The sequence below is a fragment of the Canis lupus genome, chromosome 5 (assembly GCF_011100685.1).
Source record: "Canis lupus familiaris isolate Mischka breed German Shepherd chromosome 5, alternate assembly UU_Cfam_GSD_1.0, whole genome shotgun sequence".
In the NCBI taxonomy this organism is placed as follows: domain Eukaryota; kingdom Metazoa; phylum Chordata; class Mammalia; order Carnivora; family Canidae; genus Canis; species Canis lupus.
Window position 1 is genome coordinate 50,098,572 of NC_049226.1, and position 17,482 is coordinate 50,116,053.

Consider the following 17,482-nt stretch of genomic DNA (forward strand, 5'->3'; position numbering starts at 1 on the left):
TCCCTCTTTTTTTTTTTGATATTTTATTTATTTATGCATGAGAGACACAAAGAGAGAGGCAAAGACACAGGCAGAGGGAGAAGCAGGCTCCCTGCAGGGAGTCCAATGTGGGACTCGATTCCAGGACCCCGGGATAGTGACCTGAGCCAAAGGCAGATGCTTAACCACTGAGCCACCCAGGCGCTCCATCACTCTCCCACTTGATGATTGTCCCCACCCTCAAAACCTCATTAGACTATGATTGGTGGCGCCATTTTACCTCTACAGAGTCTGCCTTCCAACAAGTCTCCTGAATCCTGAAGCCTTAATCTTTAGAATCAAAAGATAGAAGAATCTAGGATGTGGGAAGGAGGACTGAGATAGTCTATACAAATTTTCACTTATATAGGGGGAAGAATAGAGAAGAAAAAAGAAAAGAACAGACCAGACCTGAATTTATTTTCCCAAGGTTACACATCTTGTTGCTGGCGGAGCAGGGATGCAAGGAATAGCAATAATTAATTTTACTGAATGGTTATTATGTGTTAGATATAATGCTTTATGATCTTTGGCTATTTATTGATCTCAACACCTCTGAGGTATGCACAATTTTGCCTACATTTTTCAGATGAGGAAACCAAAGCTGGGAGCAGTTAACTGTCTTGTGAGAGACCATATATTCAGTTAGTTATAGGCAAGACATTGAGGATAGAGAGGTGACTAAGGCCCCTCCCTACCATGCCCAGGGACTACACGGTCTAGCCATGAAGACACACACATAAATAAGTGAGTCCTAGTCACTGTGATGAATACAACAGTAAGAAATACAACAGGAAAGAAAGTGACAAATTTCCATCTGGTCTACTTTACATACAAATTTGAATTCCATTACTCTTTTTCTTAACATTGTAATAAAGGCATTTTCCTTATGAAAACTGCTTCATAAGATTCTCATAATGTTCTATGAAACAGATGAACTGCCATCTATTCAAACAGAGCTGTTTTATAATATTGATTATCATAAATAATTCTTCAATAAGCATCTTTGAATATTAAACACTTTTCTTCCCTTGACCATAAAATATAATTAGTGACTCAACATGTTCCAATTTCTTTCCCAAAAGCTACTTTCCTCATTTCGTATACAAGCAAGCCCAAGTCCAAAATCCATAGGCTGTTGGACCATGTTAAAATAGTGAATAAGTAGTTGATCTGAGCCTGGAATATAGATCATACAGCTTCCGAAGTAATGCCTAAAGGTTATAGGAGAAAAAATATTCCTCTAAGTCAGGGTTACTCAATCTTCATACTATTGATATTTGGGCCAGGTAATTCTTTCTTGTGTGAGAGTGTCCTACAATTGTGTTCAGCAGCACCCTCTGCCTTAACCACATAGAAGCCATTAGCATCCTACACACATACCATTCTCACACCCAAAAATACCTTCAGACGTTGCCAATGATCCCCTGGGTTGGGAGTGGCAATACTGCCACTGATTGAGAACCACTGCTCTAGAAGATTCCTGCTGCTTTGATTCTGAAAACAGATCATCGACAGCATTGCCAGTAAGAAGTCATCCTTCTCAATGTTGAATATACTTCAATTCACAACCATATGTGGACAAATAAATCAAGTGTACCCTATTAAACCTCAGCAAATTCAGGATAAAAGACATAGAAGAGTTTTGAAGTGGGTTAGCCCAAAGAACAAGAGGAAATATATTATTCTGAAAGGCTGTTAGGATTCCTGCTGGTGTCCAAGAGAATATATGATCTGCACGGACAATAAAATGAAGGAAATGAACATAGAAACAGACATCAACTCCATGGCTATCGTGGCCTTCCAAGCTGCTAATCTCCTAGGATTTCTCTGAAAAAATAAACCATATGGAGAGCTTGTTACCTGGCACTAGTGTTTATTAGTCCTTGGGTAGTGATACAGGGCCTTGGGAAGACTCTGGCAGTCAATGGGGGAGGAGTGTAAAACTGGAGGAAACACTTGCAGCTAATGCATAGGTGTCTGGTGTCTTAGAAAACAGAATTAAGGGAGTCAAAGTCTTTTAACAGGTCCCCATTTGTGGACACTGACTGCATCCTATGCCACTCTGATTTCAAAAGACCATGGTTAAAGGGTGCTTGCTACCTCAATAACCCAAATGTACCATTGCATTGCACGTACTCAGGGCAGTTGTTTCTCCTGACAGCCATAGGGGGTCTAGAATTTGCCCCAGGAGACCATGTCTACCTGCTCCTGGAGACTTCCTCATGAAAAGCAGCCTCAGTGTATTATTTTGCTAGCACACAACTCACCATTCTGGCTTTTGAGGCCTATGAATTGAACTGTGACATTTTGCGTGGTAGCACATTGACCTGAGTTGAGTCCCAGTTACTGGGGGAAGCTATAACTTGGGATTCTTTCCTGGCCCTGATCTAATGGATAGAAGTGGGCTAACCCAGTCTTTGTCATGCTGGGAGGCTGGAGTGAGGGGCATGTAGGGCTGAAGGACCATAGTTCTACACTCCCTGGGGCAGGCCAACTTCCCAGATTCACACATTCTGGGAAAGAAGGGCTTCTTCCAGGAGGGGTAAAAAAAAAAAAAAAAAAAAAAAAACGAGTCTTCAAAATGGAAAGCAAATGAGGGTCACTGGACTCCCCAGGATGGGCCTTTTGGAGGTAACTATGCAACTTAACTATGTAAGCAAGGCTAAGACCTCAAATGAACTGATAAAACCCATGCCCTTTGAAGGCTGAAAGCTTGCCAGGTTGCACTTTCGGCAGTTCTTTGGAAATAAGAAAGCCCCTGGGTGGGGGGTTACTATACTGCTCACCTGGGTCTACAGGCTCCTGGTATTGGGTGGGGAGAGAGCTACCTGCTTGTGGCTTCTGGTGCCAGGCTCATTGCAAAGGGCTGCTAAGGTAGAGTGGGAGCTGCCTGTCTCCCCAACCTATGGGCTACCAGACTTCCCCCATAGGAGGACTTTGTGCTGAGCTGACACCTGAGCCTATGCTTCGAAAGACTTGAGAGACTAACTTGTGTCCCAGGAGTTAGTCATCAGCCACAGTAGAGGAGGGCTCTGAATTCACTCAATTTGGCCTCATTTTCCTACTCCCACTGCATGTCCAGGTGTCCAGACTGGCCAAGCTGTGGAGTCAAGTCACCAAAGATCTTACACATTTCAGACTGTAATACCACCTGATTGAGACTCACCTTTGAGTCCCTTTAGGGACTCAAAGCTGAGCTGGAATTAATATAGATGACTATTGTAGAACTACAGTATCTTGTGCAGGAGCTGCTTGTTCTTGGCTTCAAAGTCATCCCATGCAGGCCAATGCTCTGCTTGGGCCTGGAGGAGTTTGGCCAGCACTGGCCCTGACTTCTTTTCCTTGAATTTTTCCACCTTGGCCTGCAATCTCCCACAGTCCTACAATGACTGCTCTGCCGTTTCACCGCCGAGAAAGGCTATGGAAGACATTGCCAAACTTTTGTAAGGTTCAATGCTCATTACACATTACAGTCTTTTAGATCTGGTTCACTTTTCCTGATGGAGGCCATCCATCCACTTCATGGCCATGTCCAGGGCTGTCACCAAGTTCAGAAAGTCCTGGTCTTGCTCGCAGAGGGGGATAGAGAATAAGTCCAAGGGTATCTCACGCTTCATGTTCTATAGCCTCTTGCCCTGCTCTCCCAGATGCTGGAGTTTTTCGTATACCCTTTCAAAGTTTCTCCCCACTTTTATGGGGACAACCTGTCTCTTGGGCTGCCCAGTATCGAAAGGAATACAGCTCATGGTCCTGATTGACCCTGACTTGAGGGTCCTCAGCTGCAATTCAGTCCTCTTTTTATTTTTATTTTTTAAGGACTTGTTGCATTTAGAGTTAAACATTATTCGAGAGATTAAATCAACACAAACATATGTATATTACATACATAGAAAATTCTTGCAGAGGGTTATATTAATGCAGAAGCAGGAGGCTAGGAGCAAGGAAGCATTCTCTCCCTTACAGGTTTCAGAAGGAACACAGGCCTACAAAACACTTTGATTTCAAACTTTATGCCTTCAAAACCATAACACAATGAATGTTTTATTGTTTTAAGCTGCATGATTTATGGTACTTTGCCATGAAGCCATAGGAAATGAATGCACATCCTGTACACAAACAATTGCCTAGGAATTAGAGCGTCTCAACTCATTTGTGTTGAATTAAACTAAACTCCTCTCTGGGAAGAATGTACTTCTCTATTGCTAGAGGTGCTCAAACACAAGTAGAAAGTACCACTCAGTAGTAATGTTGCTGAGGAATTTAAATTATTTCTAAGACTACCCTGTAAAGCAGATCCTGTGACCTTCAGTAAGATATGAAGAACTTGGAGGAGAATGAGTCTGGGTTTACATTACAGTATTCAGAGATGGTTCTGACTCGTGGTACCAGTTCAGTGGGAGTTTTACAAATTTTCCCAGTCTTGTAAACTACAGCCATCAATTAGGAGATTTTTTTTAGTGCTTTTAAGAACTTTTTCAATGATTTATCCACCTTCAAACTGTTTGCCTTCCATGTGCATTGTGGATTTAATTGCTTTGTCCATATATTAACACTTTTTAGCCCTAAGAGGGAAAATGAGTACTTCAGACATAAAATACCCTCTTGAACCAAGAAAACAGGAGGAGACTCACCCACATCCTCCAACAGAGCCCCAAACTCCTCACTTTTTCTTGGATGGTATTAGATGACTCTGGCTATGAAAACTGCCAATGCTATAATGAAGCAAATTGCACCATTTTCAGATTTCTCCTTCTGGGTATGTTTCTTGTTGGAAATGGAGCCCCCTGCCTTTTTATTGTTAAAGAAGTCTCTGTTCTTTTCTTCTGATTATTTCCTACTATTGAATATTGATTTATCATTTTCATAAAATTGCAAATGGGGGCCTGTTGCCCGAGACCAGTCATAAATTATAAAAATGTGTGTTCAGCTCCCCTGTAGGGACTGATCTTCTTATGGGGAGAATTTCAGAGCTCAATTTAAGTGCTTTGCATGGGTTTGCCAGGTCTGATGTTTCTGACCCTCTGATGAGGAAGAGAAGGTAGAAAGGGATTAAGTTTGCTAACAACCTCCTAGGGACCAAATTCTTTGCATGTTACTTAATTTAATGGGACTAACACAATGGTGCATAATCACCCTCTGCTTTGATAGAAAACAAAACAGCAGCCCAGGATGGTGAAAAGACTTTCTCAAGGCCAGGAAAGAGACAGAGCCAGGTTCAAGCCTTAACTTTGTCTTCCTCTGATATTTAACATCTTTCCATATACTGCATTGCCTTTCATTCTAAAGTGGAATAGCAGTATGTCAGATAGGGGTAGTTAGGGTAGTTTTCATTAACATCAACCTAAGCCTTGTGCTCCTCGTGTTCTGATAGATTTGCTCCAAGGAGCCATTAAGAAAGGCCACCGATCCAAGAGCTATAAATTAACACTTGCTTCATACACAGCTATAAGCAGCTATTTAAAACCTGGATAATATCTTCCTTAAAATAAGTATCAGTTTTCTGGGTATTTATGCTCTGTCACTCTTGGTTTTTCCATCCTTGACTCCATTAATAGAATTTTTCTTAATTCCTTTTCTCTTTTTATGGCTTTGCAAGGGGCTAATTTGCAGGCAAAATTGCTAATTTTACAGTTGCTTTCTGCTTTGTCAGCATGAGGCTGGCTCTCAGAGTTATTAATAGATGAATAGGATTCCCTCTTCATCCTTTTGCTCTTGACTGTTGTAGGAGGTGGGACAAAATCCATTATTTAATAACATTTGTTCTTCTTGAAAGGTCATCATTCCGGCCTTTCAGTTTCCACTCAACTATAGCAGGATCAGCAGCAACAGCAGCCACTTTCTCTTCCTGAAAGGCTCCTGGAATTCTTCCAGGTTATACAGTTGATATAAAACTGTCTTTGAGATCCACCTTGGGAATGGGGTCCAGCTGGGAAATTTTCTCAGTATTTCTGTACATTTTCCAAGTAGTAATTTCTAGCCATAAGTATTCATAAGTGCTCCAGTCACCTACCCTCCTGGAATTGATACTGAGTTTGGGATACATCATTCAGGAATGGTATTTGGCCTCAGTAGCAGAGGATAGAAATAACAGTAGCCAAAACAAGATGGAAATTTATTTTTTTTGCATAAAATATCTCTTTAAATAGACATTCATAACTGGTACAGTAACATCACACTGTAGCAGGGACTCAGGATCCTTCTGCTGTCCAGTTTTATCATCACTAGCATGTGGTTTCCATCCTCAAGGCTGACCTATGGTCTCAACCACTGGACCTTGACTGTGGATACATGATTCTAAGAAAAAATCCGAATATCTGAATTAGAAAATATCCGACAAGGGGAGTGGGTAAAGGGCAAAAAGAATCAGATGAGCTGTCTATATCCAACTCTTATGGAACTTTCCAGAAATTCTCCCCACAATTTCTGTTTATGTCCTCAAGCTGCAAGGGACACTGGGAATCACAGTCTTCCGGCGGGGTGCATGGTGCTTCCAAAAAACTCAGGTTTTCTTACTAAGGAGAATGGGGAAGACAATATTAGAGAGGCTGGGAATATGTCTGCTTCATAGGACAAAGAGAATGACTATATAAATTAAGCCAAGAAGATTTTATTAAGCACCTATTTTGTGTCAAGAAATGAACAGAAAGTTTAAGGGCACCTGGCTGGCTCAGTTGGTTGAGCATGCAACTCTTGGTTTCGACTCAGGTCATGATCTCCTGGGTGATGTTGTTGAGCCCCATGGTGAACCCCAAGGTGAGCCTCACATGGGGCCCCGCACTCAGCGGGGGTTTCCTTGAGATTCTCTCCCTCTGCCCCTCCCCAAACTGTGCACACACACACATTCTCTCTCTCTCAAACAAACAAATCTTTAAAGAAAATAATAGAAGTGAACAGAAAGTTTTAATTCATTCCTTTATGAAACAAAAGTTTACACACCTTTTGCTCCTCTTGTCTTCTTAGCCTAGAATGCTTTGTCATTTTCTGCTCACCTGGAAACATGCATTCATTATTCAAAAATGTTCTCAAATATCACTGTTGTTTGGTGTTTCCCTGGCAGACTGTTCCCAGGAAGAATTCACTGATAGCTCAGCTCTGTCCTTATACACTTTATCCTTACCTCCATTATGCCATTAAATTCCTCAGAGGCAGCATGCTGAAGTGAAGACAAGGGGAGGGGTAGAGGTGCAGACAGCACCTCCCAGGTCTGTCACCTACTAGCAGTGGGCCACAGATTTTTGCCCTTTGAGGTTTGATTTTCAGTCTTTAGAATAAAGACAGCTCAACACCACCTGAGGGGTTTTTGTGAAGATTAAATGAGATAATATGTGCAAAGCACAGCTGCAGGCAATTCTTATTTTAGTTAATCTTAACATGCTGTTTTATGTGCCTCTTATGATTTACAGAAAAAAGGAATAAACTTCTATCTTATTTAGGCCACTATTATTTTGTGGAGTTTCTTTTTATCATATTCAACAGAAATTTAACATTCTAATTAAAGTTTTTGAAGATATATTATTCATATACTTTTCCTTAAAAGCCATACTCTGTGCAAAGGAGAAAGATATTCAAATTCAGTGGTCAAAAGTAGGGAAGTTGCAGATGAAAAGACACAATGACTACTAACCCATACAGCCTAGAATTAAGTCTAAATAATGATAGTTAAGGTTATAGAACCATGACTTACAAATAAAAAATATATAAATATGAAAATGACAATAGATTAACTATATAATAGGATGGTATAAAATATCCAGATCATATAAACAAAAACAAAAAATAGAGTAAAAAGGCAAAAATCAATGAAGATGAAACCACGTGATTTGTCTTCATCTTTCACCAGTCAGCAGAATTGTTTTATAGATAGAATCTCATAATACAGCATGTCATGAAATATAAACGTAAGTTACTTTATAAACATGACTACAAATGGAGCTAAAAACAGACTACATAGCTTTCTAATTTCTAGATGAGTAAAACAATGACAAAATTCTCAAACTGTAGGGACATCTGAGTGCCCCAGGCACTGAGTGAAGCAACCAACTCTTGGCTTTAATTCAGTTCAGGTGTTGATCTCAGGGTCTTGAGATCAAGCCTCACTTTGGGCTCTGTGCTCAGCACAGTCTTCTTGGGACTTTCTATCCCTCTCCCTCTGCTGCTCCTCTCCCACCTCTAAAATAAATAAGTAAATCTTTTTTAAAAATTCCCCAACTGTAGCTAAAGATGCTTTTAAAGGAAAGAAAAAGGACATATCTTTAAAAATTACAGAGATTGTGAAAGACAGATATAAAACCATAATGATTTTGTTAGAGCAATATTAATAATTACAATAGAATAAATAAGCAAATTCTATTTTAAATGTTGATATTAAGTCAAAATCAAAATAAAAACTGATAGGCCTAACACAAAACATCTTCAAAAAAATTGATAAAAAGGAAGGGCAGTCAAAAAGCTTGACTGATTAAAAAAAAGAAATAATGAACACATTATTAGTAGTATCAGACAGACTTTTAGAATCAAGGCAAAATTGATTAACTCTCCTAAACAAGGAGGTTTACTAAAAATATGTCACATAAGATTATAACTACTGATTTTCAAAGCACTGAAATAAATAGAAGGAAAGTATATGGAGCAAAACCCATGAAAATGCTGGTGAAATAGGTAAAAATTTGTGGGCACAGAGCACTCAACTAATACAAAAGTAATTTGAAATAATAGGTAGATATAAGCAAAGCTAGAGAAATAGATATATAAATAAATTTAAAAAGAACTAAATCAAGCTTTATCATTTGTAAATATAAAATATACATTCTTTTTAAGGATTTATGGAATAGTTTTAACAATGATCACATATTAGAAAAATTTAAAAACCTTAATAAAACTCACAAAATAAGACTATTACAAATAGTCTATATTTTCTGCCAAAAGTGCAACAATACTAAAAGCAAATAAAGCAGAGGCAAAAAAAAAAAAAAAAAAAAAAAATCATGGAGAAAGGTACACATGGTCACTTTAATTCCTATCAAAAAGAGGTATATCTACAAAATACCTAAAAATATCTGGAAAATCACAAAATGAAAACACTAATATTGAAATGTATATAACTTTGCCAAAAACTAATAAAAATTTCACAAAAATCTAAGTAAATTAAAATGTATTAATTATATACTCAATAGATTAAACCATCTAATTGCTGAATAAATTCAAGAAGAGTTCCTTTGAAGAAATAAATGAAATAAATTGGCCATTAGTATTTCTAAGAAAAATGAATGGGAGAGGGACGCCTGGGTGGCTCAGTGGTTGAGCATCTGCCTTTAGCTCAGGTGGTGATGCAAGGGTCCTGGGATCGAGTCCCACATCAGGCTCCGTCACAGGGGACTCTGCCCGTGTCTCTGCCTCCCTCTCTCTCTCTGCCTCTCATGAATAAATAAATAAAATATTTTTTAAAAAAATAAAAATAAATGGGAAAAAATAAAACATGAAATAAAGAATGAAATGGAGACAAATGTCTTAAAGGTACAGGAGAAATTACTGCAATGATTATTTGTGCAATCAGCTGCAACATAGTAAGTTTTGAAGTTCTAGATGGAAGTGACTATTTTCTAGGGCAATACATGGCTTTACAAGTAGATACAAAATTCCTAATTTTTTTTCTGTAAATATGGTTCGCTGAAAATGCTATCTACTTTCTTTCTGTAAAATACCTAGAAATATGATAAGGGTTATTCGTAAATGTGGAACTAAGCTTACAAGACCATAAGTAAAATTCCTAATTATGAGATATAAGAACATGAATTCAGACAGGTAAGCAAACACTTTAAAAGATAATTGCCCTTTGTATATGTATAGATTCAAATATTTATTACAACATTCTAGCTGTCCAGAATGAGAATATGAGACCTATAGCCAGTACAAGCTAGAAAGTAGAGACCCCTCAAAGAGCTGAGATTCCCAAATCACTATATCTTTAACAAAAATGTGAACTAAAATAGGAGGGAAAAGGAAAAATGCCCAACATGGAAAGTTAACTCTTTCAACATTGGATAAGAATGAAGGGAGAAAGAGTATCTCCCTGTGAATTGTTGTATCAACAGTGTCATCATTCCTAAAACAACCTAAAATTTTAATGTAATCATCTTCTGGGAGCACCTGGGTGGATCAGTCAGTTAAGCATCTGACTCTTGGCTTCAGTTTAGGACATACATAATCTCAGGATTCTGGAATTAAGCCCCACATCAGGCTCCATGGTCAGAAGGTAGTCTGTTTGAGGATTTCTCTCCCTCTCCCTCTGCCCCTCCCCCTGCTCATGTTCTCTCTCTCTCAAATAATCAAATCTTTTTTAAAAAAATGTTTTTAAAAATAAAGCTTTCTGGATCAAAAGCACTCTTCAGCACTTAAAATATGCAACACAATTCACTCTTGAAAAAATACATCCTTAATCTAGATCCTACAGAAGCCCCAATAGTAAATTTCATAGTAAAATAATTTCAAATATAATTTTACAGTAAAAAATACATGAACTACACATAGCACAAAGCAAACAAAAAAAAACAAAAAAACAAAACAAAACAAAAAAGCAAAACTTTCATGGGTGAGTGAGCAGAAAACAACCACAGCAAAAATCTACTCCTAAAGACCATATACATAAGGTTAGTATAGTTTGAAGAAATGAAGGCAGAGGGATGCTTGGGTGGCTCAGTTGATTAAGCATCCAATTCTTGATTTCAGCTCAGGTCATGATCTTAGGGTCATGAGATGGAGCCCTCAGTGGGGAGACTGCCAGAGATTTTCCCTCTTGCTCTCCCTGCTCTCTCTGTCTCTCTCACTCTCTAAAATAAATAAATAAATTTCTAAAATGAAAAAAAGAAAGAGAAAGAAGAAAAGAAAGAAAGAAAAGAAAGAAAAAGAAAGAAAGAAAGGAAGAAAGAAAGAAAGAAAAGAAAGAAAGAAAGAAAGAAAGAAAGAAAGAAAGAAAGAAAGAAAGAAAGAAAGAAAGAAAAAGAAAGAAAGAAAGAGGAATTTCAAGTAAAGGCCAAGCAATTATTAAGATCAACCAGGAGACTTGAAAGATAATCAAAAGGAAATTCTAAATGTTGAATGTATAAATGAAGTTAACAACTTAAACAATACATTAGATATAAGATAGGTGAAGGCTGAATGAACTGGAGAAGTATCTAATGAAACTACCCACAAGGCAATACACATTGAGATGGAAATAATATAAGGGAGTTTATGAGACCTAAAGAATAAAATGGGGAGGCCTAATATGTTTCTAATTATAGCTCTGTCAAATGACTTTAAAGAATGGAGGAGAGGATATTTGAAGAGACAATCACTAAAAATTTTTCAACTTTAATGACAGCAGCATTATCCCAAGTTGGATAAACAAATCTATACCTGAACATATTGTGGTAATAAAAAGAATATCAAAGAGCAATCTTAAGAGCAAATAAAGAGAAGAGTGAACTCACCTACTAGGGAAAAATAACACTTAACTTCTTAATGACCATTACAGAAACTTAAAAAGAGACAGAGAAAATATTTATAGACTTATATTAGAAAATAGCTGGAATGTTAGAGTTGTGTTTAGAGTGGAACTCTTTTTCAAGATAATAGAGGAAAATAGGTTTTTAAGTAAACAAAACAGAGTAAGTTTACCATCAACAGACTCTCAATAAAGAGAACTATAACTGATGTGTTCCAGGAAAAAAAATAACATCCCCACCCACAAGAAAAGTTGGAGACACAAGAAGGAATATTGAACAATTAATATGATGAACATGTGGAAATAGAAACAAACATTGGCTCTATAAAAACATAAAAAATAATTTTCAACTCATAGATTTAAAATAAAAATAGTTGAAGCTAAAATATTGTAAGCCAGTTGGTAAACCATTAGAGTATTTTAAGATGTTTTTATTATTCAAGGGGAGAAGAAAGATAATTTAGACTTTTAATTATAAATACTTAAATTTCAAGGTTGACTAGAAAAAAATAAAGAGCATATCACTTTAAAATCAGTAAAAGTAGGAAAATGACATGAGAGCTTTAAAAATTTCATCCAAAAGAAAAGAAAGGCAAAGACATAGAAAAAGTAAAATTAATAAAAAGCACCCAAAAGATGCTAAAAATAAATCCATATACATCAATAATTATAATAAATATGCCTAGATTAAAACCCCTAAGTGAAATTCTTTAGTTTCAAGTTTTTAAAAATACTAATACTTGTTACTTGTAAGTAATATAAGTAAAGCCATCAGAACACCAAAATATTATAATGCAATGGAAGGAATGAGATTTCTCAGGCAAATGCTATCCAAAAGAAATTTACATCAGTTATGGCAAAATTAAATAAAATTGATGTGAACTCCAAAAGCACTTTTTTAAAGCAGGCTGCAAACCCAGTGTAGAGCCCAACATGCAGCTTGAACTCACAACTCTGAGTTCAAGACCTGAGATGAGATCAAGAGTTAGATGCTTAACTGACTCTGCCACCCAGGTGCCTCAAAAGCATTTTTTAACCTAGGAAAAGTTATCACATAATAGTCAAAGTTTTATTTCTCCTGTAATTTTTATTATTTTAAATCTGTATGCACTTCAAAAGAGGACCTCAAAAATATATAAGACAAAAAGAAAGTGAAACTTTAGGTAAAAATAAATGAACTGAAGATCCATTAGAATATCTAAAATAATTATCTAAAATAAACAAAGGGGTGCCTGGGTGGTACAGCTGGTTTAGTATCCAACTCTTGGTTTCAGTTCAAGTCCTGGTCTCAGGGTCGTGAGACCAAGCCCCAGATGGGGCTCTGCACTCAGTGCAGTTTGTTTGGGATTCTCTCTCCCTCTCCTTCTGCCCCTCTTGCTCATTCTCTCTCTCTCTCTCTTTCGCTCTTTCTCTAATAAATAAATAAATAAATCTTTTACAAAATTAAAAAATAAAATTAAGCACAAAAATTAGTAAAGATATAGAAACTTTGAACAATACAACTAACAAATGGACCAATGACCTGAATGACACAATTTGCAAAATTTCACCCAAGAAGACATACACAATCTGAAGAGGCCTATATCTATTAAGGAGATTGATTTGGTTAGAACCAGTCCTTGTCTGCTCTGTACTGGTGAACTGCCACTTCAAACATCTGCTCACATTCTTCACTGAAGAGTAATTTCTAATTATTAATATAGCCATTCTTAATTTCCTTCTATTGAGTATTTTCTATGAGCTATTATGCTGTGCTAGTTGCTTTTGATATATACTTTTCACTTCTTTTAACAACCTTCCCCATTTTACAGATAAGGGAATTATAGTTCAATGAAATTGACTTGTCGCCTATTGTCCAACAGCAGACGGAGTGGGTACATCGGGATTTGAAAACGCATCTCTGACTCCAAAGCCTCTGCTTTCTCCACAGTTCCATGCTGGTGCATAAAGCATGTAGAGCTAGTGCCCTGGAACATGTGTATCACTGAGACATCACCGTCCAGTTTCTAAAGGGTTAATATTCTTGCCTACTCCTGTTTTAGCTTCTTGGAAGAAGGTGTTGGGTCTTTGCCTCTACAACATCTATCATGACATCAACTTCAAAGCGCTCAACCTGGGTGTTTGATCTCCTGGCGGCCCGCTTCCTGACACACTGGAAAATGAAAGTCGGAAACAAGGAACGGTTTAGTCATCCTTGTTAAACATTTCTGGTACCAGTCAGGAAAGATGTTGACCTTAAAATTAAGAATTAGAAGCACACATTCTGAAAGATAAATCAGTCCAATAAGAGCAAAACCAGTGGGACACAGGATAGACTTCTGAGTACCCACAAAAGACATGGAGCACAAGCAGCTGCTAAATGTTCTCTCTCCTCTGGCTTTCACTATTTATGGTGCAACTAAAGCATGGTACAGGTTTACCCTGTACACATGTTTCTCATGAGAGTGGAGTGGGGCAGTGGACGGTGCCATTTTTTTGGCGTTTCAAAGACACAGGAAAGAGGAAGTGGTTTGGGAAGAACAGAAAAAGTGGCCCTCCCACTTCTGCTGCTATTCACCATCTTCCAAGTGTGTGACTTGAAGTATAAGAAATCAGGTAAACTGAAGAATTAAACAGTTGTTTCAGACACATCTGCCTTTGAGACCATTTCTGTCATATACTTTTATTGTGGTGGTGCATGCATAACATAAAATCTACATTTTAAACATTCTGAAGTATACAGTCTGGTGGCCTTAAGTACATTCACAATGTTGTGCATCACCACCATCTACTTCCAGAACTTTTTCTTATCCCAAATGGAAACGCTGTATTTACTAATGATTATTTCTTGGACACCCTCATTCCTACTCTTTCACAGCTACTAATCTCCTTAGTGTCTCTGTGTATAGATTTGTCTATTCTGAACATCTCAAATAAATGGAATCATGCCATATGTGGTCTTTCATGTTGGCATCTTTACTGAGCGTCATGTTTTCAACGTTCGTCCACCGTGCAGCACAATTTTCCAGATAATATTTCATTCTTTGTTCATTCCACATTCATTTTCCAATAAAATGATGATGGACACTGGGGTCATTTCTATCTTTTGGCCATCTTGAACAGTCCTGCTCAGAGATGGTTTTAGATCTGTGCAAACTGATTTGTTGAGGTCTTGAGGAAAGTTGTTAGAACCCTACACGTTTCCCAAGTGCTGCAAGGAGCCACACGTTTGCACAGATGGCCAGTGCCACTCCCACGTTGCTGCACCAGCTTCCTTGTCATCTTCTCAGAACCCTCCTCTTCCACCAGCATAAAGTGATTCCTACTCTGCCACTCTCTATATTGGGCTCTTCTGTATTTCCTTCCATCACCACAATTTGTAAAGATGTTAATTTTTTTTAAATGTCTATCTCCTCTATCCCTAAGGGATGTCAACTCCTTATGAAACAGAGACCTCATCTCTTTGTTTACTGAGGAGTTGTTCTGAGCACTAAGGTCACTGCCTGCCACACACAAGAGTTTAAATACTTGGTAAGGGAGATGGGAAACTACAAGGGCTTTAAAGACATTATCAGACTTGATTCCTTGCTGGGCTCTATTTAAACTCCAAGGGCCAAATACAGTGTAGCTTATCCCTATGTCAGTGGATTGCTAAAGGTTGTCCAGGTACAAGGAGAAGAGTGAGTGGTTCTGATGCTACTGTTTTGCTTAGCAGGAACCAGATCATGCAGAGCCTTTTAAGCCAGATGCCTTCTTGGAGTGTTCTTATCCCCAAATAGTTATCTGGGCCACTCTCTGGGTCTTTGCTTCAAAGTCCTTTCCGAGACGCATATTCACCACCCTATTTAAAACTGGAGTGGGGGGCTATTTACCAACATTTCTTATCCCTCTTTTTGAGCTTATTTTTTCTCCTTAGCATATATCACTATCTGACAAATTATCTTGTCTATTGGTTGCCTTGTCCCATGAAAACATAACCCCTAGAGGGCAGAAATTTTCATGTTTTATTCACTGCTGTAGTCCAGGATCTTGAACAAGAGCTCAGTTAATATTTGGGGAATGAATGAGTAAAGAAATGTATGAGATTTTTCCTAGGGGTGCAAGTTGGTGCCTTTGTCAGTCTATAGATTTCTTAGTCACATCTAGACCAGGATAGATGGGAGTCTATGATTTTTGGCTTTAGAAGTGATCTTGGTCTTCGCAGTGGTCCTACTCTGGTTCCAAACTATCAGAAATACAATGTGCTTCCCTAATTTTTACCCAAATTTTTCTCTCCTGTGCTCCATCCTACTCCCCTTCCAGAGATAACTGTGGTCCTAATTCTTACAAGTCATAGTATCTATCATGGGCTGTTTCTGATAGCTTTACTGGGGGTCTTACTGGGGAGTGGGAAATAATCTTTATTGTGTGCTAGGCATTGTATACATTATATCTCATTTAATTGTGGCAATAGTCCTAGGAATCAGGTGGGTAATATTCTATCCCTTTTACAAATGAGGAAATAAACACCTATAATTAGCCCAAAGTAACCCAGCATGCAACAATTGATGCTCAGGATGAGTCCATGTTTGACTATATACCTACAGTTCAAACTCTTTTCACCCTTGGATATTGCATAGTTTTCTATTACAAATGAACAAACAAAAGCAGATCATATTTAGCAGTAACACAATACTCATTCATCATTTGACAACTTTGTAGGGCAAAAATGTGATATTGTATGGATGGGTTCTCGGTGCAGGCTAAAATTAAGGTATCAGCTGTCTGTGTTCTCATCTGGAGCTCAGAGGCTTCTTTCAAGTTCATTCCTGTTACCAGTGGAATTCGATTCCTTGTGTTTTTAGAACTGAAGTCCCCTTTTCCTTGCTGGCTATCAACTGGGGCTGTGCTCAGCTTCTAGAAACTACCCACATTTCTCATCACATGGCCTCCTCAAGTCAGACAGCACATCAAATCTTTCTCATGCTGTAATCTCATCTGACACCAGCTAGAGAAAATGCTCTGCTTTTAAAGGTTCCATGTGATTAAATTATACCCATCTAGATAATCTCCTTTTGCCATAAAACAATCATGAAAAAATATCTGGATATCTGCTAGTTCTACCTATATTCAAAGGGGAGGGTATTATATATACAAGGATGAAGATCATTGGGGCCATTCTTAGAATTGTGCCTAACAAACCTGAAAATCAGCCTATTGCTTCACTGGCAGCCACAAGGCCTCAAAGCAGGCATCAGTATCCTGGTAGCTTTCCTGCAACCCATAGGCTCCCTAAGAGTGCCAGGAGCAGATTTCCATCTTTTCTTATTTCAATCTCCTCCAATTCCATGAAATTCCCTCATTCTCTCCAAGAGATGGCTAGCCTAGTCAGGAACTGAACCAGTAACAATTAATTCTCTAATGGATATGATGATGCCAAAGGAGTTGGGGACAAATAACTAAACAGTCAATGTATTCATGAATCTAACCAGAAACTAGGGGAATATATCAAAAACAGTAGCCAAGGGGTACCTGAGTGGCTTAGGCAGTTAAGCATCTGCCTGTGGCTCAGGTCATGATCCCAGGGTCCTGGGATCAAGCCCCATATCAGGCTCCCTGTTCAGAGGGGAGTCTATATCTCCCTCTGCTCCTCCCCCCGTTTGTGTTCTTACTCTCTCTCTCTCTCTCTCTCTCTCTCAAATAAATCAAATATTTTTTTAAAAAAACAGTAGCCAAAATTATTTTTATCTTTATAAAAAATATACTTGGTACCACACTTGCTCCAATAATTTTTGTTTTAACTAGTTTAATGTAAGCTCCGAACTTGCATGGAGAATGCAAGCTCCATGCTGGTCCCCCACATAATGAAACCTGAAGTGGTCTGAAATGGCTCCAGCAATTGGCACTAATTATGATTCAAAACTGAGGATGTGAAGGTCTCTCTTCAACTCAGACAAAGGGCATTGCTATCTTGAGAGCCGCTGGGCTCTGCTTTCCCCTACCCACCACAGCACACAACTT

The 17,482-nt window shown here is 38.1% G+C and overlaps 1 pseudogene; it reads right to left on the reverse strand.

Moving 5' to 3' along the window:
• Window positions 1-3,024: 3,024 nt before the first annotated feature.
• On the reverse strand, window positions 3,025-3,767 carry LOC100688255 (annotated as a pseudogene).
• Between the last annotated feature and the right edge of the window lie 13,715 nt (window positions 3,768-17,482).